The sequence below is a fragment of the Aedes albopictus genome, chromosome 1, assembly GCF_035046485.1.
Source record: "Aedes albopictus strain Foshan chromosome 1, AalbF5, whole genome shotgun sequence".
NCBI lineage: Eukaryota > Metazoa > Arthropoda > Insecta > Diptera > Culicidae > Aedes > Aedes albopictus.
This window is the reverse complement of record NC_085136.1, coordinates 8,288,867-8,312,700: the sequence shown is the minus strand read 5'-3', so window position 1 is coordinate 8,312,700 and position 23,834 is coordinate 8,288,867. Positions and strand designations below refer to the sequence as shown.

The 23,834-nt window shown below is 40.9% G+C and overlaps 1 protein-coding gene across 7 annotated transcripts in view; it reads left to right on the top strand.

Annotated features, from left to right (window-relative positions):
* LOC115254883 (potassium voltage-gated channel protein Shaker-like) overlaps window positions 1-23,834 on the top strand; it is a 332,755-nt gene that overhangs the window by 145,188 nt on the left and 163,733 nt on the right. For 3 of the 7 annotated variants that reach the window (XM_062843340.1, XM_062843346.1, XM_062843337.1), the window contains exon 1: window positions 15,469-16,187. The exons of 3 other annotated variants lie outside the window; for them this stretch is intronic. The gene's annotated coding sequence lies outside the window, so the exon portion shown is untranslated. Of the gene's footprint in view, window positions 1-15,468; window positions 16,188-23,834 lie in introns of those variants that run through there. One more of the 7 variants, XM_062843353.1, reaches the window with a different exon arrangement.

Below are 23,834 nucleotides of genomic sequence, written 5' to 3'. Positions count from 1 at the left end.
TAATTAGCGAAAAAAATTTCTTTCCCGCATTTCATAAGTGAAGTCCCTCTCAAGATTTCTCTCAGATATTTTTATGGTTTATTTTCCAGGGTTGATCCCGAGATTCATACTGGAGTTTCTTCCAAGATTTTTCCAGATGTTCTCGCGGGAATTCTTCTTGAGTTTTTCTTTAGCATCTTCTTGAATTATTTTCAGCAATTCTTTGCGGTGTTGCTCCCAGGATTTCTCGAAAGTTCTACCATGAATTCCTCTAAGAGCTTTCGAACGATTATTTCCAGAATTTCTACATGAGCTTTTCTTGGGATTTTTTCTAAAATTTCTCCCCGAATAGTTTTTTTTATGAAGAATTCATAGCTAAATGTCTTCCAGAAATTTACCCGTTTCTGCTCCCAGAGTTCCAAACTGGATGCCTCCCAGAGTTTCTATTGGAAGTTGTTCATGAAATCGCCGAAAGTTTTCGTCCTCAGATTTTCTACCAGGATATTTCTTAAAGGTTCTCTCGAGATTTTCTTGCAGTTCCGCTTATAGCTCCCGGTGTAGCTCCCGCAATATTTTTCAGAATTTTCCAGAGTTTTTCAGAACTTTTTTTGGACTTCCACCCACAATTTTTCTCAAGGTTTATTCAATGCTCCTTTGAAAATTTCTATAGTATCTTTTTTGATATTTCTCATACAGTTCCTCTCGTGACTTTTTTCAATTGTTTTCCAGACATTTCCTCGCAATTGTTTTCGATATTTATTTCTATGATCGTCCTGAGATTTCCCTTGAAGATTTTTTTCCAAAATTAATTTCACGAATAGAATTTCTACCTTTTGGGGTTTCTCTTATAAATACTTCTCTGGGAGTTTTTGCTCAGATTATCCAGAAGTTTTTCTCAGAATGCCATCGGAAATAGCCCACAAATAACAAGAGAAACTTCGAAAGAATTTGCGAGAAAAAATGGGACATTTTAGCAAACTTTAGAAAGAAATGCGGGGAATTCTGCAAAATTCTCGAAAAAGTCCCAGAATATTCTTAAGAAATTATCAGACATCTCAGAAAGAACTTTGGAAGAAATTTGTTAGAGTCTCCGGAAGAAATCCACCGGAAACCTCTGGATGAAACCCCGAGTAGTACCTTCTGAAGTTCTAGAAGGAATTCTAGTAGAAATCCTAGGACAACTCTAAGAGACATCGGAAGAAACTCTGGGAGGAATTCAGGAAAGAAATCTTGGGAGCTACAAACGCAGAAACCCAAAAAGAAACTTTGGCAAACCTGAGGAAATCCGAAGAAAAAAAAACTCCGGGAGAAATCGTGGGAAGAATTTCAACAAGATACTGCACACTTAATTTTTATTAAGTGCAATAAGCAAAAATGCATTGTTTACCTAATAAAGCTAATAATAATTATAATGTATGTCGGATGAAAATTTATAATGAACAACCCTAGTGTATTTTTTTGAATCCTCTCTCTTGAATTCTCATATAGATTTAACGAAGTTAGTGCCCATTTGATACTGTAAGAGATCGGTTGTTACGGCGCAGATCCGAAAAGTGTTCGATGGTGGTCAATTGTGGTTCGCGGTAGAAATCCTTCGAAAACTCACAAAATTGGGGGCTCAACCGGGATCCGCAACGCACATGATCCACATGTGGCCGAAGTAGTGCATGGCCAACGTAGCTTAGTGATTGTGAAAGCATTCTTTATAACAGCAGTTGGGTTACCATTGAAGTGAAAAGTGATAACTATTGTCGAAACCATGGTGACAATCACCGCTGTATTTTTGTCGTAGTTAAGAAAAGATACGGCAAAGCAAGTTAATTCGCATTGGGTTGAGTCGAGTCTAGTGAAAAGTACATGCAGCTCCAACAAGTGCTGATCGCATAAAAACAAAGAAGACCAGTGGTGTGATCAAATCTAAACTACAATAGTGGGTTCGGTGAGCTTGTTTGTGCTTCGACCGTTGTGGCTGTATTGAATTGATCGAAAACCAATACTTCCTGCTAGAAAACATCGCAGAGAGATCCACACGTCTACAATCTCGTTTTACAACAACTAGCAATAATGAATCCCTCTCACAGTAATACTCCTCCTCCCAATACTCAACCACAGTATGTTAACCCAAACGATAATACTTTCGCGCGATTAGTGGATCAACTCAATTTCTCCAATATGTCATTGGTGAACGTCACTACTCAATTGGAGGGAATGCGGAGTGAAATGAATTTGTTGCGAGCGGAAAACTATAGACTTCGTAGTGTAATTGGCGAACTTCAGGCCCATCCTCCACACGTTTCGAGCACACCGCATCGTAATGCTCCTACGCACGGAGATGGTTCGCGCGGTCACCGGAATAGTGAAACCGAGAACTTTGAGAACAGTAATGAACGTGAATCGATCGTACAATATCGTAGTGCCCCACCTCGCGGAGACGGGATACGAGGTCATCGCTTCGATGAAGTCGAAGATCATTTGGATGGTGTCAGTGAACATAGTCTAGAAGCGACCCGATATCGTCGGGGCCAAGGACGGGGCAGTGATGTTGGAAGTGTCCGTGGTGAAGCGAATATGTTGGGAACAACTAATCTAACAGTTTCTGAGGTTGAATCGGCATTCAATGAGTTCTCCGGAACTGACTTTTATCCGGTCTTGAAGTGGGTACAAGACTTTGAAGAAATGGCCGATTCAATCGGTTTGTCAGACTTGAGAAGATATGTTGTTGCCAAAAGAAAACTGACAGGCCTAGCAAAATCGTCTCTCAATACAGTGCGGCATGTGACGAACTGGAACGCGTTGAAGGATTTTCTCGTTGGAGAGTTTCATTGCCGTGAGAACAGTGCGGTGATACACGAACAACTTCGGAATCGTAAGAAAAGCGCAACGGAGTCAGTATTTGAATATTATTTGGTGATGAGAGAGCTCGGTGCGAAAGCAGACCTCGAAACAGAAGCAGTCATATCGTACACAGTGAATTGAATAATAGATGGAAGTGCGGAGAAGACAGTGTTATACGGTGCTAGAACTGTCAACGAGTTCAAGGAGAAACTACGTATCTATCAGAATATCAAAAATGGCAAGGGATCACCAACAGTACAATCTACGGATCGTAGTCAAGGCAGGGCCGTGAATCGTGATGGTGTATTTCGTCCTAGAAGTGGTATTGCAGAATCAAAACGCCCTGTTTGCTACAACTGTCAAGAACTGGGGCATGTTATGAGAGAATGTCCTAAGGATAAGCGATCCGTTAAGTTGTGCAACGCGAAGTCCGTGGTAGATAGAGGAACATTCTTGGCGGTTATGATCGGTGCTGAGCCAAAGCAGGTGTTTTTTGATTGTGGTGCTGCAGTTTCTCTGATTCGCGAAGACGTGCTTGAACGACTGAACCTATCGTTAAACGATGAAGAAAAACAAGAGTTACACACTCTTAGTGGTCCTGTTTGGACGTTAGGAACAACAGTGCTAGAGGTACAGATCGCTGACACCATTATGCCGCTGAAGTTTTCAGTGATTGCAACAGAACACTTGAATATGGAAATGCTTATTGGACGAAATTTGCTTCTGTACGGCGATGTGAATGTGTCGGCATCCGGATCGAGATTCTCCCCGAAAGAGGACAATTTCGTTTACTGTATCGATCTTGCTCCTGAACCAGATGATCCCTTTTCGCATATTATAAACCCATCAGTTCGCGAACAAACGTCGAGTCTTGTGCGTAGCTACTCACCGAGAATGTCAGCTACATCGGATGTTAAGTTGAAAATTGTGCTGAAGGACGAGACTCCAATTCAACAACTTCCACGCCGGTTAGCACCCTTGGAGAAGGAAATCGCTCAAAAGCAGATTGATCAATGGCTGGACGATGGCATCATTCAACCTAGTACATCGGAATTCAGTAGTCCGATTGTGCTAGCACACAAAAAAGATGGATCTAGGAGGCTTTGCGTAGATTACAGACGGTTGAACAAGGTTCTAGTTCGCGATCATTTCCCTCTGCCGTTAATCGAAGATATCCTCGATGACTTGCACGAAGCGAGGGTTTTTTCAAATTCACATCATTCGTTACCCCGTTTGGACAGTACGAATTTCTCGTCACCCCGATCGGATTGAGCACATCACCAACCGTTTTCCAACGGTATATCCACGATATATTTCGTGATTTGATCAAAAAGAAGATTGTGATTGTTTACATCGATGATCTTCTCATCCCTGCGAAAGACGAACACGAGGCGTTGGATAAGTTGTCGGCCGTTTTGTCAGTAGCAGAGCAACACGGGTTAAAGATAAAATGGTCGAAATGTCAGTTTCTCATGCGAAAAATTGAATATCTGGGCTATGAAGTTGAAGATGGCTCGATTAGGCCAACGACATACAAGACGGCAGCAGTTACGCATTTTCCTGACCCTAAAAATTTCAAGGAAACTCAACGTTTTCTGGGCTTAACTGGATACTTCAGGAAGTTCATACAAAACTACTCTACCATTGCCAAGCCACTGACTGACTTGTTGAGAAACGATGCTGTTTTCGTGTTTGGTCCAGAGCAAAAAAGATCGGTGGAACAGTTAAAGGGAGCCCTGTCAAATAGGCCAGCTTAGGCCTTGTATCATCCACAAGCAGAAACGGAGGTACACACGGATGCCAGTAGGATCGGTTATGGAGCAATCCTGTTGCAAAAAAGTGTGGTAGATGATCATTTCCACCCAATTTACTACTATAGTAGGAAAACTCTTCCAGCGGAAGCGAACTACCCGAGCTACGAGCTCGAAGTTCTGGCAATTATATCGGCGTTGAAGAAGTTTCGGGTCTACTTACTCGGAGTACCATTCAAGATAGTAACCGATTGCTCCGCGTTCAAAATGACGATGGAGAAAAAAGATATTGCTCCTCGAATTGCTGGGTGGGCATTGCTATTGGAAGAGTACGACTACACGCTCGAACATCGTCCAGGCGCACGTATGAAGCACGTAGATGCATTAAGCCGAAGCCCAGCGGTATACCTTCTACATAGCAATGTCATCGAGCAAATGAAGGCGAATCAACAAAATGACCGAAGACTGCAAGCAATAATGAAGATTCTGGAGAAAGAGGATTACGATGACTTCTTCTTAGACCACGGGATACTCTACAAAAACTATGCTGGTGGCAAACTCCTGGTAGTACCGGGAGCAATGCAGAACTCGGTAATTCGACAAATTCACGATCAAGGACATTTCAAGGCTAAGAAGATGAAGGAACTTTTGCTGCGCGAGTACTGGGTCGAGGACCTGGAACTAAAACTAGAACGCTTTGTCGAAAATTGTATCCCATGCATCTTGGCGGCTCGGAAGGCTGGAAAAAGAGAAGGTCTACTTCACCCCATTCCCAAAGATGATCTTCCTTTATCAACATATCATGTAGATCATCTTGGACCACTTACAGCATCCAAGAAAAAATATCGGTACCTGTTTACCATCGTGGATGCATTCACCAAATTCGTCTGGATCTATCCGGTAAAACAAACAACAGCGGAAGAAGTTGTACAAAAATTAGAAACCCAAAAAACCTGTTTTGGAAATCCAGTTAGAATTATTTCGGATCGAGGAGCAGCCTTCACTTCCGTCATGTTTCAACAGTATTGTGAACGCGAAGGAATTCAACATCTACTAACAACCACGGGAGTTCCCCGTGGAAACGGACAGATTGAAAGAATCCATGGTATCATCGTTCCAGCATTGGCCAAATTGTCAATAGAAAATCCAGAGAACTGGTACCGTCACGTGGCCAATTTACAGCGTTATATAAACAACTCTTATCAACGTTCTATCGATCGAAGCCCATTCCAGTTGCTGTTCGGCGTTAAGATGAGGAGCCCTGAAGATGTGCGTTTATCTGAGGTTGTTGTGCAAGAAGAGCTGCGTTTGTTCGACGGCAAAAGAGATGCAGCGAGAGCGGAGGCGCGAATGAAAATTTCGGAGGAACAACAGAATATGAAACGGCAGTTCGATCGCAAGCGTAGGGAAGCTCCATTCTACGATATTGGTGAACTAGTGGCGATCAGTAGAACTCAATTTGGAAGCCACTTGAAGATTGCCAAAAAGTTCCTTGGTCCCTACCGGGTCACGAAGCAGAAACGGAATGACCGCTACGACGTCGAAAAGGTTGGCCTGCACGAAGGGCCGACGCGGACTTCAACATGCGCGGAGTACATGAAGAGATATGTTCCTGGCGAAGATGACGAGTACATCGAAGAGGCGGAAGACGTCGGTATGGACTCATCCGGGTCGTATGATTGTCAGGGAGGCCGAATGTCGGATGAAAATTTATAATGAACAACCCTAGTGTATTTTTTTGAATCCTCTCTCTTGAATTCTCATATAGATTTAACGAAGTTAGTGCCCATTTGATACTGTAAGAGATCGGTTGTTACGGCGCAGATCCGAAAAGTGTTCGATGGTGGTCAATTGTGGTTCGCGGTAGAAATCCTTCGAAAACTCACATGTATGGCGATTTGTATGATTTTTTCGACGAAAAAATACCCGGTTCAAATGGTTTAACGACTATAAGAGCCAAACATGTACTCGAAATTGCGATATCTTCACTCATTTGTATGTTATTGGGTAAAGTGGCGTGGGTTGCGATTGGGACCAAAAAAAAAGGTTAATATACTTTTTTTCATTCAAGCACTTAAACAAAGTACTTGAAGGGTTGGTTTAGTTGGTTCCAGGTGAATTCAGAGATTTCAGAAGATTTCAATGAGTTCTTAGGGTCCAAGGAGCAATTCTGGACGTTTTAGAGGGTTTCAGAAAGGCTGCCAGGGGCCAGAGATGCCAGTTGATTTTCTGTTTCACTCGTTGGAAAATCTGTATCCCATATAAAATTTGACTGAGAAATCTATATCCCATACAAATAAAAAATCTGTATTTCATATAAACGCTATCTGTATTGATGCTAAAAAATCTGTATAATACAGATAAATCTGTATATATGGCATCCCTGCCAGGGTCATTTCATGGCATTTCGGAAAGCTTTGGAGCGTTTCCGGGTCTTTTCAGAGATGTTTTTGGGTGCTTCACGAGAATTCAGGAGGTTCTCAGGGGTGTTTAGGGGTCCCTATGGTTTACAGAGGGCTCAGAGAGTTTTAGGGAGTATAAGGACCATTTCAGAGAGAAAGTTTTATTGAGTTTTTGGGGCGTCTCGAGAGTTTTCAGGGATATAGGGGGTATCATGGTCCTAAGAGAGTTTCTTGGAATTGAGAGGTGTTTCTGGGGGTCCTAGAGGCTTTCAGAGCGTCACAAGTGGGGTTTATGAAGGTTTTAAGGGAGTTTCAGGATATCTAAGATGGATGCAAGAGGATTTTGAAGTGTGCCAGAAGTACTAAGAAGTTTCAGAGGCATTTGAGGAGATCTCAGTAGGTTTTAATGAGTTTTCAGGTGTGTCTCTGGAGCCAGCAGGATGCCTTTGAAATCGGTACATGCATTTCATAAGGGCATAACTGGTTTTGGTAATAGTATCTTTTCCTTTCAGTATCTTTTTACAGATTTATGTGTTATCTATCCCATGCAGTTCACCAGCACTACCAGAAAGCTTGAATCCCTCCTAATTCTATTTTAGTGAGGATAGATTGATAAGAAAAAATGAAATGAGATTTACAGCTTTGTAAGAGGGTATTGGCTTCAAGAGCAGTGTTGCCCTTTTGAAATGTTTGCACTTGAATACATCTTGAATCCTTTGAAAAGCTCCTGAAAGGGCTAAGTATAATATATCTAAAATCTCTTTTAAAACCTACTGGAAGCCCTGGGAACCTGTGACAACAGTTGCAATGGATTTGACGCGCCCTTCTTGTGACAAACCATCCCGTAGAAAGCTTGACAAGTGATGTGAATCTCATTATTCACCCTGTTGGAACATACTGTTGGAAGGAGATTCTTAGAAACCCGCGGATTTCGCGTAAGTGTCTCTACTTACGGGTCCGCCACACCCCCTTTTGGCCCTTCATACAGCGGTATGTTGAATTCAGAGCGGTAATGAAATTTATTCTTCACTGTTAAGTGGAATTGCATGCAGAGCAAGACTCAAGCTAGGATGGTGGCTACCTACATACATACATACATACTGGAAGCCCTGGGAACCTGTGAGACTTTCTGAAGACCCCTGAAACCACCTCAAACCTTTCTGAAACCCCCATGAAGCTCATGAATCTATTTGATGTTCTCTTAAGTTCTCCTGAAGCCCCAAAAACAACCTCATACCCCCTAAAATGCTGTCATTTTGGACTTTCATGAATCTTTTGGAAACACCCTTGGCTCCATCTCAAATCACCAGAAGCAAAACCAGTTCTCGCAAACTTAGTTTCCTCAATTTGAGCACTGTTTTCTTGTTTATGCGCCCCAAGTCGGTGGCGTAAGAGAGGAGTCCCGTTATAATGCTTATTGGAGAAGAATGAAACGTTTGAAGAGTAACGAATAGAGTGTATCCTCCGTTTCCCCGTTTTCTTAAATTCCATTTTGATACGTAGAATAATTGCAGAGATTTGGGGTTAATCACTGGCTCTAATACAAGATTAACTCAATTCTCCAACGGTCGAAAGCTGTTCTGGCCACGTCCTTGCGACAGCTGGGGGTTGAAAAAGGAATATTATTTGGACACCTACGAAAGGTATGTAGAGACCTCTACGTGCTCTCAGACCTAGGAGCCACGGTCATTTGGGTGCTGTCAGTCAGTGGGAGGATTGAACCCAAAGGATACGTTTGTACAAGGATATAGAGAATCAAATTCATCAAGTTATAGGACTTCCAGTACTTCCGTGAAGAAATGGTTGGTGTAGGATCTGACTCTAAGCATAAAGTGTTGGGTTCGGGAGAACAGAGTAAGCGTTGAGTTGGATAGGCAGTTAGACTCGGGGAGTGACAGCGAAAAGAACGAGAATAAACATGTGTGTCAAAGATTGGATATTATTCTAAACTGTAAGAACTTGGTATCCCTAAATATTCCGAATACCTCGTATTCTACAATTGGCGACGAGGATAAATAGTGAAACACACATCAATCAAGTGACGATTTAAATGTACCCTAAAGGAGAAGTGATGATGAAGTAATTCCGTTTTCTGTGCGAGAGTGATTTTGATCAGCCGTGAGAGTGTCATTGGTTTGAAATTTAGTTGCTGACAAGTGAAGAGTTAAAAAAATGATTTGCTGGCTAAAATTGCGGACAAGAGATGAAAGAAAAAAAAAAAAAGCGTTCGATAAATAGTACAGTTCCGATTGAGGATCCATTATGAGTTGCCGAAGCCAAAGGATCCGGTTCCATTACAGCCATTCGCTCAGAAGGTAGTCATTGCCAACTGCTCTCGGGGGGAAAGAGCAACTGACGAAAGTACCGGGGCTGGAAATCAAACCCATTACCATCCGTTTAAGAAGCGAATATGTGACCACCTGTGCAACGGGCCCCGATTAAGAGACTATTGAAGGTATGTTGTTGTTATTGTGAAAATCTAGCAGGAGTAACTGTAACCATGGCAACGGCTCCGCCAACCCGTTTACTTAACTGTGTAGTGTGAAAACCTGACGATCTATCGGATTCAATAAGTACATAAAGGAAATTAACGAAAACGCTGATTGGTCAGCGAAAGCACTGGCTTTTTGATGTGGTTGTTGAATATTTTTGGCAATAAAATTTGGTGCTTTCTACATCAGCATATTTTTTTCCAAAATAAAACTAAAAAAATATTATAATGAGAAATTGTTTATATTTTATTCATTTCTAAGAAGTGATCGAATGATTGTCTCGGTGTTAAATTATATGGTTCGTGGGGTATTTTCTTCCGCATTCATTATTACACTGATATTTTTGTAAATGTCTTGATTGCATTTGCCCAAAAGGTGGTGGGTGAACCTTGAATATTGTTAAAGTTTATATAAGATGTTCAAACCAGAAAGGAAAAAAAAATAACAAATATATTCTAAATGCTTTCTTAAATAAGTAAATTTTGGAATACACCGAAAGTGAATGCTAGTTTTTTTTATTTATAATGCGTAATTGACTTCATATACCATTCATAGAACATATAACATAAGCAATTGTGGCTTATAACTCCTGTTCATCGTCAAACATATAAACTGGGAATGAAATTAGATGTATTTAACCCGGGAAAGGGTTGCCACGGTTACTGAGTACACGAAAAATGTGGGCTTGTGATTACAGCGTGAGCGTGGTGTCGGTAAAAGTAGTCGAAAACGCGATTGCTTGATAACTAATGATAGTTTCTAAACATAACGGTGATCTTAGAAAGGTTTGATTTTATTTTGCTGGAAGTGTTGAGTTCATATCAAGAAGTTTCTGATACCTTGTCGAACTAAAATGTGAATAGAGGAACATAAATTGGATTACTCTTGAAGTGTGAAACTAAACAAATTGGAGGATAATTGGCATTGTGACTATTTTAACCCAAAGTATTTGTGTGGACAGGGTTTGTTTTACCGTTATCTGTCCGACAAACTTTTTGATTTTTTCCACACCGTGCTTTTCAAATGGGCGCAGGGTATACGGGTACCTTGTCAGCCACATAAGGGTTAATAGGTTTTTAGAACTCGGGGCGTTTTTGGTGAGAGCTGTAAAACCAGCAGCGTTTTGTGATTTAAATGAGCCAGTAGCGCTAAGGTATAGAGAAGATTCTAGTAGCGTCCACCCTGGTAGGATGTTGGGAATATTTATGACCCAGACAAGCACGCTGAACGTGCACTACGCCATCGTAGGTGCGAAAAACCTTACAAACCATTTACGTTCAGATGGAATGAATTGAGATGAAGCAGTAGCGTTCACGGATTAAGGTCCCATTAGGCATGACATATATTTGGGCAAATAAGATCAAATGATCAACGCAACGTGAATCATAGAAACCTTGGAAGAATGTCGGACTGTAATGGCAAATATTTGGCATAATTAGAAACAGTGTAGTTGCACCTTTAGAATGAACTGGAAGCGTCCATCTATTGGAAACAACTGATGGGGTTTCTGTATTATAGAATGAACTAGTTTTCCTTGATTGACATGAACCAGTAGTGATCACGGATTGAAACGAATGAGTAGCGTTCATGGTTTGGAACGAAGTAGTAACATTCAAAAAAAGGAATTTTCCATTAGTAGTAGTTGATGTTTAACAAAGCTCGAATAAGGATGAAAATTCATCAGCAGTGTTTGTGAACTTTTTACAATTGGGGAAAAAAAATCGGTAGCATTCACCTATTTTTTATAGTTTTAGTAGTGTTAGAAAAATTCTTATTTTGAACCAGCAGGATATGGAGGATAATCGAAATCGAACCAGTAGTGTTCGAAGGATTAATGAAATCGAACCAGTAGCGTTCGAAGGATTGCCAAAATCGAACCAGTAGCGTTCGAAGGATCATCGAAATCAAACCAGTAGCGTTCAAAGGATTATTGGAATCGAACCAGGAGCGTTCGAAGGATTGTCGAAATCGAACCAGTAGCGTTCGCAGGATTATTGAAATCGAACCAGTAGCGTTCGAAGGATTGCCAAAATCGAAACAGTAGCGTTCGAAGGATTGTCGAAATCGAAACAGTAGCGTTCGAAATATTGTCGAAATCGAACCAGTAGCGTTCTAAGGATTTATTGAAATCGAACCAGAAGCGTTCCAAGGATTGTCGAAATCGAACCAGTAGCGTTCGCAGGATTATTGAAATCGAACCAGTAGCGTTCGAAGGATTGCCAAAATCGAACCAGTAGCGTTCGAAGGATCATCGAAATCAAACCAGTAGCGCTCAAAGGATTATTGGAGTCGAACCAGGAGCGTTCGAAGGATTGTCAAAATCGAACCAGGAGCGTTCGAAGGATTATTGAAATCGAACCAGGAGCGTTCGGAGGATTATTGAAATCGAACCAGTAGCGTTCGAAGGATTGTCAAAATCGAACCAGTAGCGTTCGGATGGTTTATTGAAATCGAACCAGTAGCGTTCGAAGGATTGTTGAAATCGAACCAGGAGCGTCCGAAGGATTGTCAAAATCGAACCAGGAGCGTTCGGAGGATTATTGAAATCGAACCAGGAGCGTTCGAGGGAGTATTGAAATCGAACCAGTAGCGTTCGAAGGAGTGTCAAAATCGAACCAGTAGCGTTTTGAGGGATTGTCGGAATCGAACCAGTAGCGTTCGAAGGATTATTGAAACCGAACCAGGAGCGTTCAAATATTTTTGTAAAAAAATCGAACCAGGAGCGTTCGAAGGCTTATCGATATCGAACCAGTAGCGTTCGAAAGATTATTCAAATCAAACTAGTAGTGTTCGAAGGATTGTCAAGTTGAACCAGTAGCGTTTGAAGGATTTTCAATATCGAGCATGAAGCGCTCGAAGATTTGTTAAAATCTAACAAGTAGAGTTCGAAGGATTGTCAAAATCCTACTGTTTCGATTCAAGGTTTATTTTATTGGTTTGTTCAAGGTATGGAAAACGAGTTATCAACATTCAATGAATCGTTAAAGCTGAATCTTTGAACGAAAGATTGTTGAATCTAAACCCGCATGCGTTCGAAGAATTGATGAAATTGAATTAATATAGTTCAAAGGATTGTTAAAATTGAAACAGTAAGTTGCATACCTTCAATTATTAATATCGAACAAATAGTGTTCAAATGATTGCGGAATACAAACCAATGACGTCAGGATTCAGCGAGGATCAGTAGGGTTTGAAGGATTGACTAAATCGAACTAAAAGCATTCGAAGGATTGTTGAAAGTCGAATCTTTTGAATAATTCTACAACCAAACCTGCAGCGTTTTAAGGTGCTTAAGTAGATAAAAGAATTATTCATGATAAATATGCAGTCGTAGGTGCTTTACGTGAAACAAATCTTTTCAAAACGCAGATGACAGTTTCATTATTAGTTTATTAGGAGAAATAGAAATAAAAAGAAATTCTACTTGAGCAAATTATAAACTTCGTAAAGCATTTCTGTATTAATGTTTTTTTTTTTTAAATTTATTTAACTTATTCGGTAATTGTCTTAAAAATTATATTTGAGGGATCTTCTGAAGTTAAATTTAAAAGAATTGGTTAGAAGTGAACAGAATACAAAATAAAAAAAAGTATCACTGGATCTACCGACTGAGACCACAATCTATCGATTTTTAATATTTATAATATTTATATATTTTAGTATCCAGTCCCTGTCGAAGATATTGTTTTAGAGGTTCCCTGGGTGAGTTCGTGGTCAGGTGCATGAAGATATTGGTTTGCCTTAAATATTAGTTTTGAGTAAGATACGTAATATACCTCTATACACCCGACTTTTCTCTTGCAGCCGAAAAAAAACAACAAAAAGAACATGTTTTAAGAAGGAGAAGAATAGACCTTGGAACTTGGAAGAGCCTGGTTGATGTGCATGCAGGCAGAACAATCACTAGCAACAATATACTGAAGACTGAGGATGAAGATATACAAAGCCACAGACGTGGAGGTGTACATGCCTCTGGAGCCGATCTTCTGATGCTTGAGGCCACAAATGTCCAATAAGAACAATGCATTCACAGATTAAAAAAATGTTATATGTAAGAGTTATAGAATAGGATGTTGGAGTCGACAAGCATTTGTATTAAACTAGTTATTGAATGATTCGGAAGACAGCATTGGAAAAGTGTAATTCAACGGTAGGAGAGCTAGGTGGGTTATAATATAGGAACCACGATTTGTGACAGAATCATTAGCATATAGTTAGGTTATAGTATAGTATTGTAATGCACATACATAGTTATACTCTACGGTTATACTATACTATAGTCGAAACAATACACAACTAGGGTTTCAGTATTCTAGTAGCATTAGAGCATAAAAATATGTTGCGTATATCTCAGAACAAATATCATTCGATGGAAATAATTGAGCACATGAACTATTGAAATAATGACACATTATTATTATAAAAGCTAGGGGGGATTGTAGGATCTGACTCTAAGCATAAAGTGTTGGGTTCGGGAGAACAGAGTAAGCGTTGAGTTGGATAGGCAGTTAGACTCGGGGAGTGACAGCGAAAAGAACGAGAATAAACATGTGTGTCAAAGATTGGATATTATTCTAAACTGTAAGAACTTGGTATCCCTAAATATTCCGAATACCTCGTATTCTACAGTTGGCTTCCATTTGCGTCTCCTGGGTATTTACCAGCAATATCAATCAAAATAAAACGGAAATCACGAAAAAATGAACATGAATTTCGGTGACTCGTTAGGAATAAAACAAACTCTCACAACAATCGCAAATTATCCTACCCAACACTATGTGATCCGCTTATTCGACAGGTAAGAGAAATATGTTTAACGTCGAGTATCAATTTTCAAGCACTTTCCGAAGTCCAACTTTCGGAAGGCATAGCTCCAACCGTTTCTCTACTCTGTCGGCCATATGCAAAACAACGCGAAGTACAGAAAACGCGTGACAGTTTTGAAAACACAGCCTGCTGCGATCGCCATTCGTCAAATGCAATAACGATTCTTCACAAAATGTTTCTTTAACTCCGTTAAATGTTTGGTTTTTCTACTCAGAATATAGGCATAGGGCTCTACGTTCAGGAGAACGTAGTAGGCTGTGCGCGCGTGCAGCTGCGTTTTCAAAACTGTCACGAGTTTTCTTTGCTTCAAGTAGTTTTAAACTTGACCGGCCGAATTGAGAAATGGATGGAGGGTGGTGTTATGCCTTCCGCAAATTGAGTGAGATAAATAGCGATTGTTGTAAGAGTTTGTCTTTTTCCCATCAGAGTACCGGAGCTCGTCTTCATTTTCTCATGATTTCCGTGTAATGTTTGGTGAAATTTGTGCTGCACGTCCGGGAAACGCAATTCGAAGTCATTAGTATCGTCTTGAGAATACTGGAATTTGTATAAATTGGTGAGTTTGTTCTTGTTTATCGCTTTGTTGCCTAAACGTTGACCAAACTTATCCTTTGGGCTTAACCCTTCCGCTAACAACACTCAAATTCCCGTGGGTTCTTGGACTGAGAGGAAGTAGAGGTCTCTATAGACCATTTTAAGGTGTCCAACAAATCTTCCTTTTCCATTCCTCAGCTGTCGCAAGGACGTGGCCAGGACAGCTCTTGAGCGTTGGAAGAGTGCTTCAATCTTGTCTCAGAGTTAATAATTAGCCTTAAATCTCTATGCTTTGGTGTCGGACGGGAGGGAGACAATTCTAATAACAGCCATTTAGGTCCATTTTAGGGTGTAAATCAAAAATAGGTCCTAAGATTCCAGTTTTAAATTTTACCCAGACATGTAACAGTTATGTAAAACAAATAGTGATCACCCATTACATGGAGATTTTTCTTCTACAACAACGGTCCGAGGACCACCGTGCGCACCAGTAAGAAAATTTTCACGGCTAACGTGTTCTCTAGTGTTCGGTGCGATGCGGTTTTCTTCCCTCCCCCTTGCTTCGTTCGGTTCGGGTGGGTCGGTGGGAGCTACTTTCGGATTGATGCAAAACATGTGTTGTGTTGTGTCGTACTCACGAGAGTAGAGAGCTCACGGTGCGGTCGGTCGGTTGGAAGTTCTCCTGCTGGCGCGCGCTTTGCTTTGCTTTGCTGGTCTCTGGGTTGGTTCCCGAGGCTGCCTGCCCGACTGACTGACTGACCCGTTGTAGGTAGTCGTTCTATGCGTGTGTGGACCGACCGGATTTTGGGACTCTCCTTCGGTGGCTCCTCGCAGGCAGAAACCTGGTAGGCAGCGATGGATTGTCCGTGGCTCTGTTAGGTTCGAACCGTTGATCATTTTAGTACACAACACGCGAGAAGCGGGTTTTTTGTGTTTCTGTCGTCGTCGTCGTCGTCGGGTTCGTTTGTTCCGATTCGATATCCTTCGCGGCGTTAGGAGGAGGAGTGGTGTGCGGTCGGTGCGTGTTTGTGAGTAGAACGTGTGCGGGTGTTCGCCGTAGTTTGGGGTCCCCAATGAGTTTTTTGTACTCCAATGTCGAGATATTTCCCCCGGAGGACCCATTGCGTGTCGCATTCGGACAGGACAAGGAACTCAACTAGATGGTCGGGATCGACCGACCGAGTCCCGCATCCTGCAGTAAAACAAATGTGTGAACCCCGGAGGACCCGCGTGGGGTCGTGGCTGTCATAACAGAGCGCCAATGTAGTCGCGCTGTCGTCGTCGTGACCGTAGTAGATGTCGCACATGGAGCAGCTGAAAGTGGAGTAGTATCACCAGCGGCAGCAGTAGCAGCAGTGTACATTTCGGTGAAAATTTCTCAACAGAAGCAATATTTCAAAAGGGGGGCTACAACATATTTCGGTGTTTGTGAACGTGAATGTGTGAAGCGGGTTGTATCGAACGGGGAGCACACTGGGGTTCCAACCAACAACGACGGCAGTGAGTGAGTGTGACCCTCGCGTTAGTGTATCATTCACCGATGGCCAACGGACGAATGGACGGCCTCCACCGACGAGAGACGGCCCCACACAGCAACGAGAGAAAGAGCGGAGTGTGGTGTTTGGATTTCATGTGACTCGTTTTCGTAATGTTTCATTAGAGTTTTTAATTAAGAATTGATAGGAATACTGCTGTCGAACCAGTGCATCATCAACACGCGCAAGCAGGCGATGGAATAACGTCGATTGGTTCCCAGTTGTTTCGAAGTATAGTAGGCCGCGGTTTTCCTATTGTTTCGTGCCTATCGCAGTTGGCCGTGCTCCGCGAACCGCTGGATACCACGGTGGTGGTGTGGATCGAATAAGCGAAAAAGCAATTACGCTAACAATAGACCTCACGGTTTACGACTCCCGGGTGTTGCTACTCTACGCTTCGAAACACATGTCCGAGGATTCGTGCTCCTGACCGACCGTCCCCAACCGGATCCCAAAGTTCTCGAAACTGTGCAAAGCTCGGTGAAGCAGTCGTCGCAGTCTTGGTTCGTTCGTTTGTCCGTTCATTTTTTTTCGGCTGTGTGTCAAGAAGCCCAAGTTATCTGCATTGCAACGTTATTTAATAGTTCCTTTATCTAGAAGAATACCACCACCAATGATAACAACAAGAAGAAGAATACACAGAGTGGGGTGGAAAAATCGAGTGCGCCAGAGTGAGACGGAGTCCGAGGCCCGAGGACTCCGTGTGTGTGTCAGTGCGGGCAGAAGAACAAGAAGAGTTGCTACCGATGTGACTTTTTGTGACTCCCCGTTCTCGGTCGGGGGGTTTTGGGTGGTGGGATATGTTGGGGCAGCCTTTTCGGAGGCACGCTATGCCACCATCACCGACTACCACACCACACACCATCGTCGTCGTCATCATCATCAAAACACACTGCACCAAACAACCAAACGTTGAAACACTGGTACTAGAGCTACTACCTACCAATCCCAGAATGGAGAACACACTGCAAGAATTGTGCCGCCGTGCCGTGGAACATGTGTGTTGTTTGACTACTGCCTTGAAAATGCCGCCTTGTCCCCCCCCCCCCTGTTCCTTGTTTCCTGTCCCTCGGGTCGGGTCCATCTGATCACTGTATGTGTCACAGCGTGTCATGAATGCCATATGAGACACAAAGCCGGAGTAAAGCCTGTATCAATAACAAACGGAAGAAAAGGATTCACTTTTCTGGGGATTTGCAGATGTTTAGTGTTTTTAATCAGAGTCTATTCTTGAATCTGGAGTTGACTGTAACATTTGCCAAGTTCCAATATATTGTTGATTTTTATCGCTTATATTTCTATTAAGTACAGTATAGACATTTTTCCTATCCCTATTTTATTTTAAGTAATCATTTGATCTTATTCGTTTCAACCATCATGGCAATATCTAAGCAACGTAAATATATTAAGTAATTATAAACCCCGTAAATATATCAAAATACATGTTCCTAATGTACGTGCTCACACTCTGGCCTCCTCTATAAAATTGTATATTTTTTAACTCCAATCTGTCGGCATGATGTATGCAGATGGCAATAACTGTTGATGGCTTTGATCATGCCATGGTCAATGTACCGTTGAAGAAACATAAGTTATTTTCTTGAAATGATTTAAAAAAAACTGCGACGCAAGTACTGAAAGATCGGTGGTACTAGAGAATGAAATAGTGCTGTGTACAAAACGAATCTGCATTTTTTTTTCTATGCGAAGGTCATTAACGGATAAAAAAAAGTTACTTTGAGCTCGAAGTAGGCTGTGCGCGCGAGCGGCTGCGTTTCTCAAACTGTCACGCGTTTTCTTTGCTCCATGTTGTTTTGAATATGGTCTTTCGAATTGAGAATAGGTTGGAGGTGCTATGCCTTCCGCAAATTTCACCTCGAAAAATGCTTGCAAATTTATCTTCGATGTTCAACATTTTTTTCTAACTTGACTATTTAGCGGACAGGTTAGCGTTTGCGGACCACGTAGTGTTGAGAAGGATTATTAGCGATTGTATGAGTTTGACTTTTGTTTGAGTTTGTTCATTTATGCCAATTTGGTGTTGGCCAAACGTATCCTTTGGAGTTAACCCTTCCACTAATAACACCCAAATTCCCACGACAACTAGGCCTGAGATGGCGTAGAGATCTCTACATACCTTTCTTAGGTGTCCATCTTATCTTATTTCCCATCCCTCAGCTGACGCAAGGACGTGGCCAAGACAGCTTCCAACCGTTGGAAATTGCGTTAATCTTGTCTTAAAATCAGTGATGAGCTCCAAATCTTTGCGTTTTGGTAATGGACTGGAAGGAGACAACTCGCATAACAGCGGTCTGGGACTGTACCAGCTACAAATTTGTGCGACTTGCTTAATGCTAAATAATGAATGAAAAAGTTTGATATTCCATCCGTTTGAATATTCTACCACGCCACGGTTGGATTCAGGAATTTTTAAACTTTTCCAGGGAGATACGAAGTTTTTGTGGTAATAATTTGTTGGGATTCTACTACAAACTGTTGTTGCGATATCCCCAGGATTTTCAGCTGAGATTCTCCCAGGAATGTTTACTGGTGTCCTTCCAGAAATTCTTCCGGGACTTTTATAAGAATCTTTTGTTATACCTCAAGAAATATGTCTTGAGTACCCTCCAGAAATTTTTGCTAATATATTTATTGAACTTTTTCCAGCAATTTCAACAGCAACTCCTCCAGGGATGTATTCAGACATTTTTGAAGGTATTTCTCCAAAAAATCCTTCTAGAAGTACTTCGCGGATGTATCCAGGAATTTATCTAGACATTTTATTTGAGATTTTTCCAAGAATTCCTCCTAGGATTGCTTGAGAAATTCCTGCTAAATTTTCCCAGAAATTCTACACGAGATTTATCTAGGGATTTCTACGGTGATTTCTCTACGGATTTTTAAAGAAAACTCTATGAATGCCTTCAGTATTTTTTTTTCAGGAGTTCCTCAAATAATGTATCCGAAAATTCCTCTGAGGATTTCTTCGGAATTTTATACTGGTTCTCATACGAGAACATCTCTTCTTGCATCAGGAATTTCTTTTGTGATTTCTTTCGGAATCCCAACAGATATTCTTTTAGAAATTCTTGCCTGAAATTCTCTCGGAGTTCATGCTAGAGTTTTTCAAGCCATTTTTTCCGGGATTCTTCAGGAATTGTTCCAGATATTCCTCCAGAACTTTTTTTTTCAGAAATTCTTCTTTGGATTTCTCCACGGAATCCAAGCAGTGATCTGCCGTGTGCAGCATAGTTGTCCCATGTTACTGTTTGACGATTTTTACTTTTTACCATCAAAACGTCTATTTTTGCGTATACTTTCAGAATCCACTCTCGGTTAGTATACTTTATTCAGAAACTCCATGAAAACAACGTCAAATCAATTTGTCCCATGTTCAGTTTTGTCTTCATAAGTTGTCCCATGTTCATTTTTTTTTCTCAAAAGCTATCCCATGCTCAATTCATACGCATAAAAAGCTATCCGATCATCTCCGAGGGAATCCTGAACATTTTCCGGAAATCCTGATATCATTTGTGAAATTCAACATGGGACAGCTTATTTTTTTTTTTTTTATCAATTCTGACTATACATGTCAATGGTTGCTCCTCCGTGATTGATCTGAACTGGTACCAATTGCACTGAGATCCAACTGAATAAGGGTTGGGACATTCCACTTATTCTCAAAGTGCAATTTTAGCAGCTCATGCATATTTGATCAATAACGGCGCCGGCCAAGTCCTTATAGTCAGCTGGGAAGGGAAAGGAATGTTAGAGTGTACTGGTTGTTGCTACTAGAGACCGAGAGCACTCTGCGTCCCCACAACCCGCATGGACTGGGGTATTTGTTAGACGGAAAGGATGGGAGATCTGGGAGTCACCGTTGGGTCGGTGATGCGATCCATGGATAAGGGTTATTTATAGTGTTCGTGATAGATTGTGTGGTGATTAAGGTGAATAAGGTCAAGCGGCACAGCACGCTTTGGTTGCATAACTTATAGGCGTTATATATACACTGTGCTGTGAGTAGAAGTTGGAAGGGAGGGAAACGACTTTTTTCAATTCGTTTCTGGTTCTAGCGATGGCTATGAACATATGAATATACATGAGTTGTATATGTAGAGAAGAGAGAGCGAGAGAAAGTAGATAGAAAGATACAAAGTAGGATGAAAAGGACGGGCCAGGGATTGAACCCATGACCTTCTGCATACGAATCAGAAGCGGTAGCCACTAGACCACCAAGCCCGTGAAATTCAACATGGGACAGCTTATGCTGCAAAACTCGACATGGGACAGCTTGTGATGAAAATTACAACATGGACATGCTAATGCCGAGAAAATCCCCGAAAATTGCTAGATTTATTGACATAACAGTCCCACCAGAGTTTTCTTTAAAAAATCAAAGTAAATTGAATGTTTATGAAACTTTTTGTTCATACTTCAATGATAAATACCAATTCTAACGCTATGCTGATGCATTCACTGTGTGTTCTTATTACACTTGACCGTAGAGAAGGAAACATTGCTAAAACTTAAAACGCGTTTTTCTCAGTTTGCTGTTTTGGAACATGGGACAACTATGCTGCACACGGCAGTGATATCTTTGGATACTTTAAAAGGAATCCCTTCATTGATTCTTGTTGGAATTACACCAGGTATTTATCCAGCAATTCCTCTACGGATGTCTCTAAAGATTTCATCAAAGGTTACAATAGGGACTCCTTAAGAAGTTCCTCAGGCTTTTATTCGTGAGCTCCTCCAAAAGTTTCTACAGAAACTACTCACCAGATTCCTTCAGCAATTCGTGTAGGGTTTCGTCCCGTAATTTCTCCAGAAACTCTTCCAGGGATTTCTCCATTTGTAGCTCTCATCGAATAAAGTTGCTATGTGATCTGCATCGTTTGTATTTTTTATTCTTTGAACATCTAATTTGAATCTTGGTAATTTTTTTTTGTCAAATAGAAGGCAGGTTTTGGCTGATTTCTTTTGAATATCTAGATGATTCTTGACAAGTTTTCCTAGTCGGAATTTCGATATATCTAAACTTCTAACTAAATTTTGGGAAGATTCATTGTGATTTATTTATTTATTTATATGTTTTTTTTTCGCACATTACTGGAGAGATCTCTGGAAAGCAAAGATTTATGTTAGGTTACCAGACAAACTCATGAACAATTCTAAAGAAGGTTCTTGCGAAAATCGAATGCATATTTTCAGTACGATACTTGAAGACTATTGATAATGCTTTTCTTAGCTACTGGGCGATAATTCAGTATTCCCTTTGAGACTTTCAGCGATGTAGAAGTATGTGGTCTATTCCTTATTAGATATTTGGTCTAAGGGTTTACTATTTACCGAATTTTTTAATACTAATGATAATATATTCAGTGATTTAAAATCCATGATTGGAATAAGACGAAATCCCTGGAGGAATTTGCTTGAAACTTATTACGAACATATTAGGAAACAGGAACAGTTGGCAAAACTTCAAAGATTCAAGCGATAGCAACAGTAAACTTAAAGTCTTCGATGATAACTTGTGAGGTATGATTAGAAACAATAAAATTTTCATAACACTAGAAGTAACATTTTTTCTGTCATGGAATACTTATTCAAAACGATAACACATGGTTTGATAACTTGGTGATCTGCCTGAAGATCAAAAGTTTGCAAAATCCACCTAACGGAAGAACTTTCAACATTTCCAACTTTTGCAAAATAAGAAACGGCCTAATATACAACCATCTCTCGGAAGAATACTGGAACATGATAAAATCGATTAGTTTTATTAGAAATGCATTACCAGTATACGTGCCAACTTGTGACGTAGTTGGAGGGACGAGGCCTCTCAGAATTAATGCAAAACAGATGAAGTCAGCGTAGTTCATCTTAACTAAACATATTTACGTGAAAAAAAAATGGATTGGGCCGAAAAAAGATGCACTTTGTCCAGTTTTGGAATGCTTCGAACTCTCCAACTACGTCAGAAGTTGGCGCCTACGATTTCCAGTACTGAAGCAACCGGGCCTAGAACTAGTAGGCCCTATGAAGCGACATTGAAAACATTTGAACAAAACCATAGAACGGCACTTTGTCCAGTTTTGGAATGCTTCGAACTCTCCAACTACGTCAGAAGTTGGCGCCTACGATTTCCAGTACTGAAGCAACCGGGCCTAGAACTAGTAGGCCCTATGAAGCGACATTGAAAACATTTGAACAAAACCATAGAACGGCGACATATCGTCAACCGCTCTTTACAGTATTTGTTATAGATGTGAAACAAAAATGTTAGGAGTGACGTAGCTGCAAAAGTTTATGTCACTCCATTGCAGCGCTCCTACCTAGGATGGGACATAGACATTTAAGCTTATTGTCCATGTTGCTCGCTCTCTGAGACGAGAAAGCCATCCCCGATTGAATAAAACAAATCTGTATGGGGAAAAGATTGTGTTGGGGTTTCAATCCATTTGGAAATTATACAATTTCCATCCCTAGGTAGACCTTTTCCGGAAACTTATTAATTTTATAATCTCACCAAAATTCGGAGTTTGACTTTACCGTACATTTTATTCGCGTACCACTAGTGGCTATACAGAATTCGTGTATCTCTGCGGCGATGAATGCAAACGTGGTAGGTCAACTCCGCCCAGTTTGCTGAAGTTTGGGTTTTATATACTGATAGCAGATCTTCGCGTAACACTGCAAGCATCTTGGCGGTTGAGTGAATTTGGTCGAGATTTCGACGAGTTTGAGTTTTGAGGTAAACGTAGAATGGGTTTATAATTTTGCATGTTATTCGAATATTCACTACAAAGCTAACAGCCGAAAAAAGCAGCTGAAAATGATACGGACAGAGAACAAAAAAAATACTTTTGCACCCGGCAAAGCCTGCTTCGGTCGTCATGAATATTTCTGTCTGTTTTTGCTGTGACACTTTACTAATTTCTTCGAGTTTCTACTTTGTTTGTAGTTCAGACTTAGATAAGTAATGCAATCAACTATCAATATGGTCCGTGGTGTTTAGTTGTCAATAACGGAATAACTTTTTTTTTGACAATGTTTTGCAACATTTTAATATGAACTGGGAGTTTTACTAGAAAACACATGTTCAAACTACAACTAAGTATCACTCTATCGCACTTTACTGTTCGTTTACATCTTTCTGACATTCTCGAGACCTAATGTCAAATCTGCCTATTTTCATTGAACGGAAGAGTGACGTATATGACAGTTTCATTATATACCTGAAACGATGCTTTATAGAATGAAGTAGTTCCCGGAGTGGATCATCACCTGGAATGTGATTTCGATATCTTAACAGGGATGGGTATGTTCCCTTCCTTCTGTAAGGAATTTCTCTGTGTTTTCTTTCACGGATTCCCTTCTTAGAAGTTGGGTTATCTCAAGGAAGTTTTCTATGCAATCTCTTAGAATTTCTCCACATCTATTTTGAGGCTTCCCCAAAGGCCATGTGGTAATAAG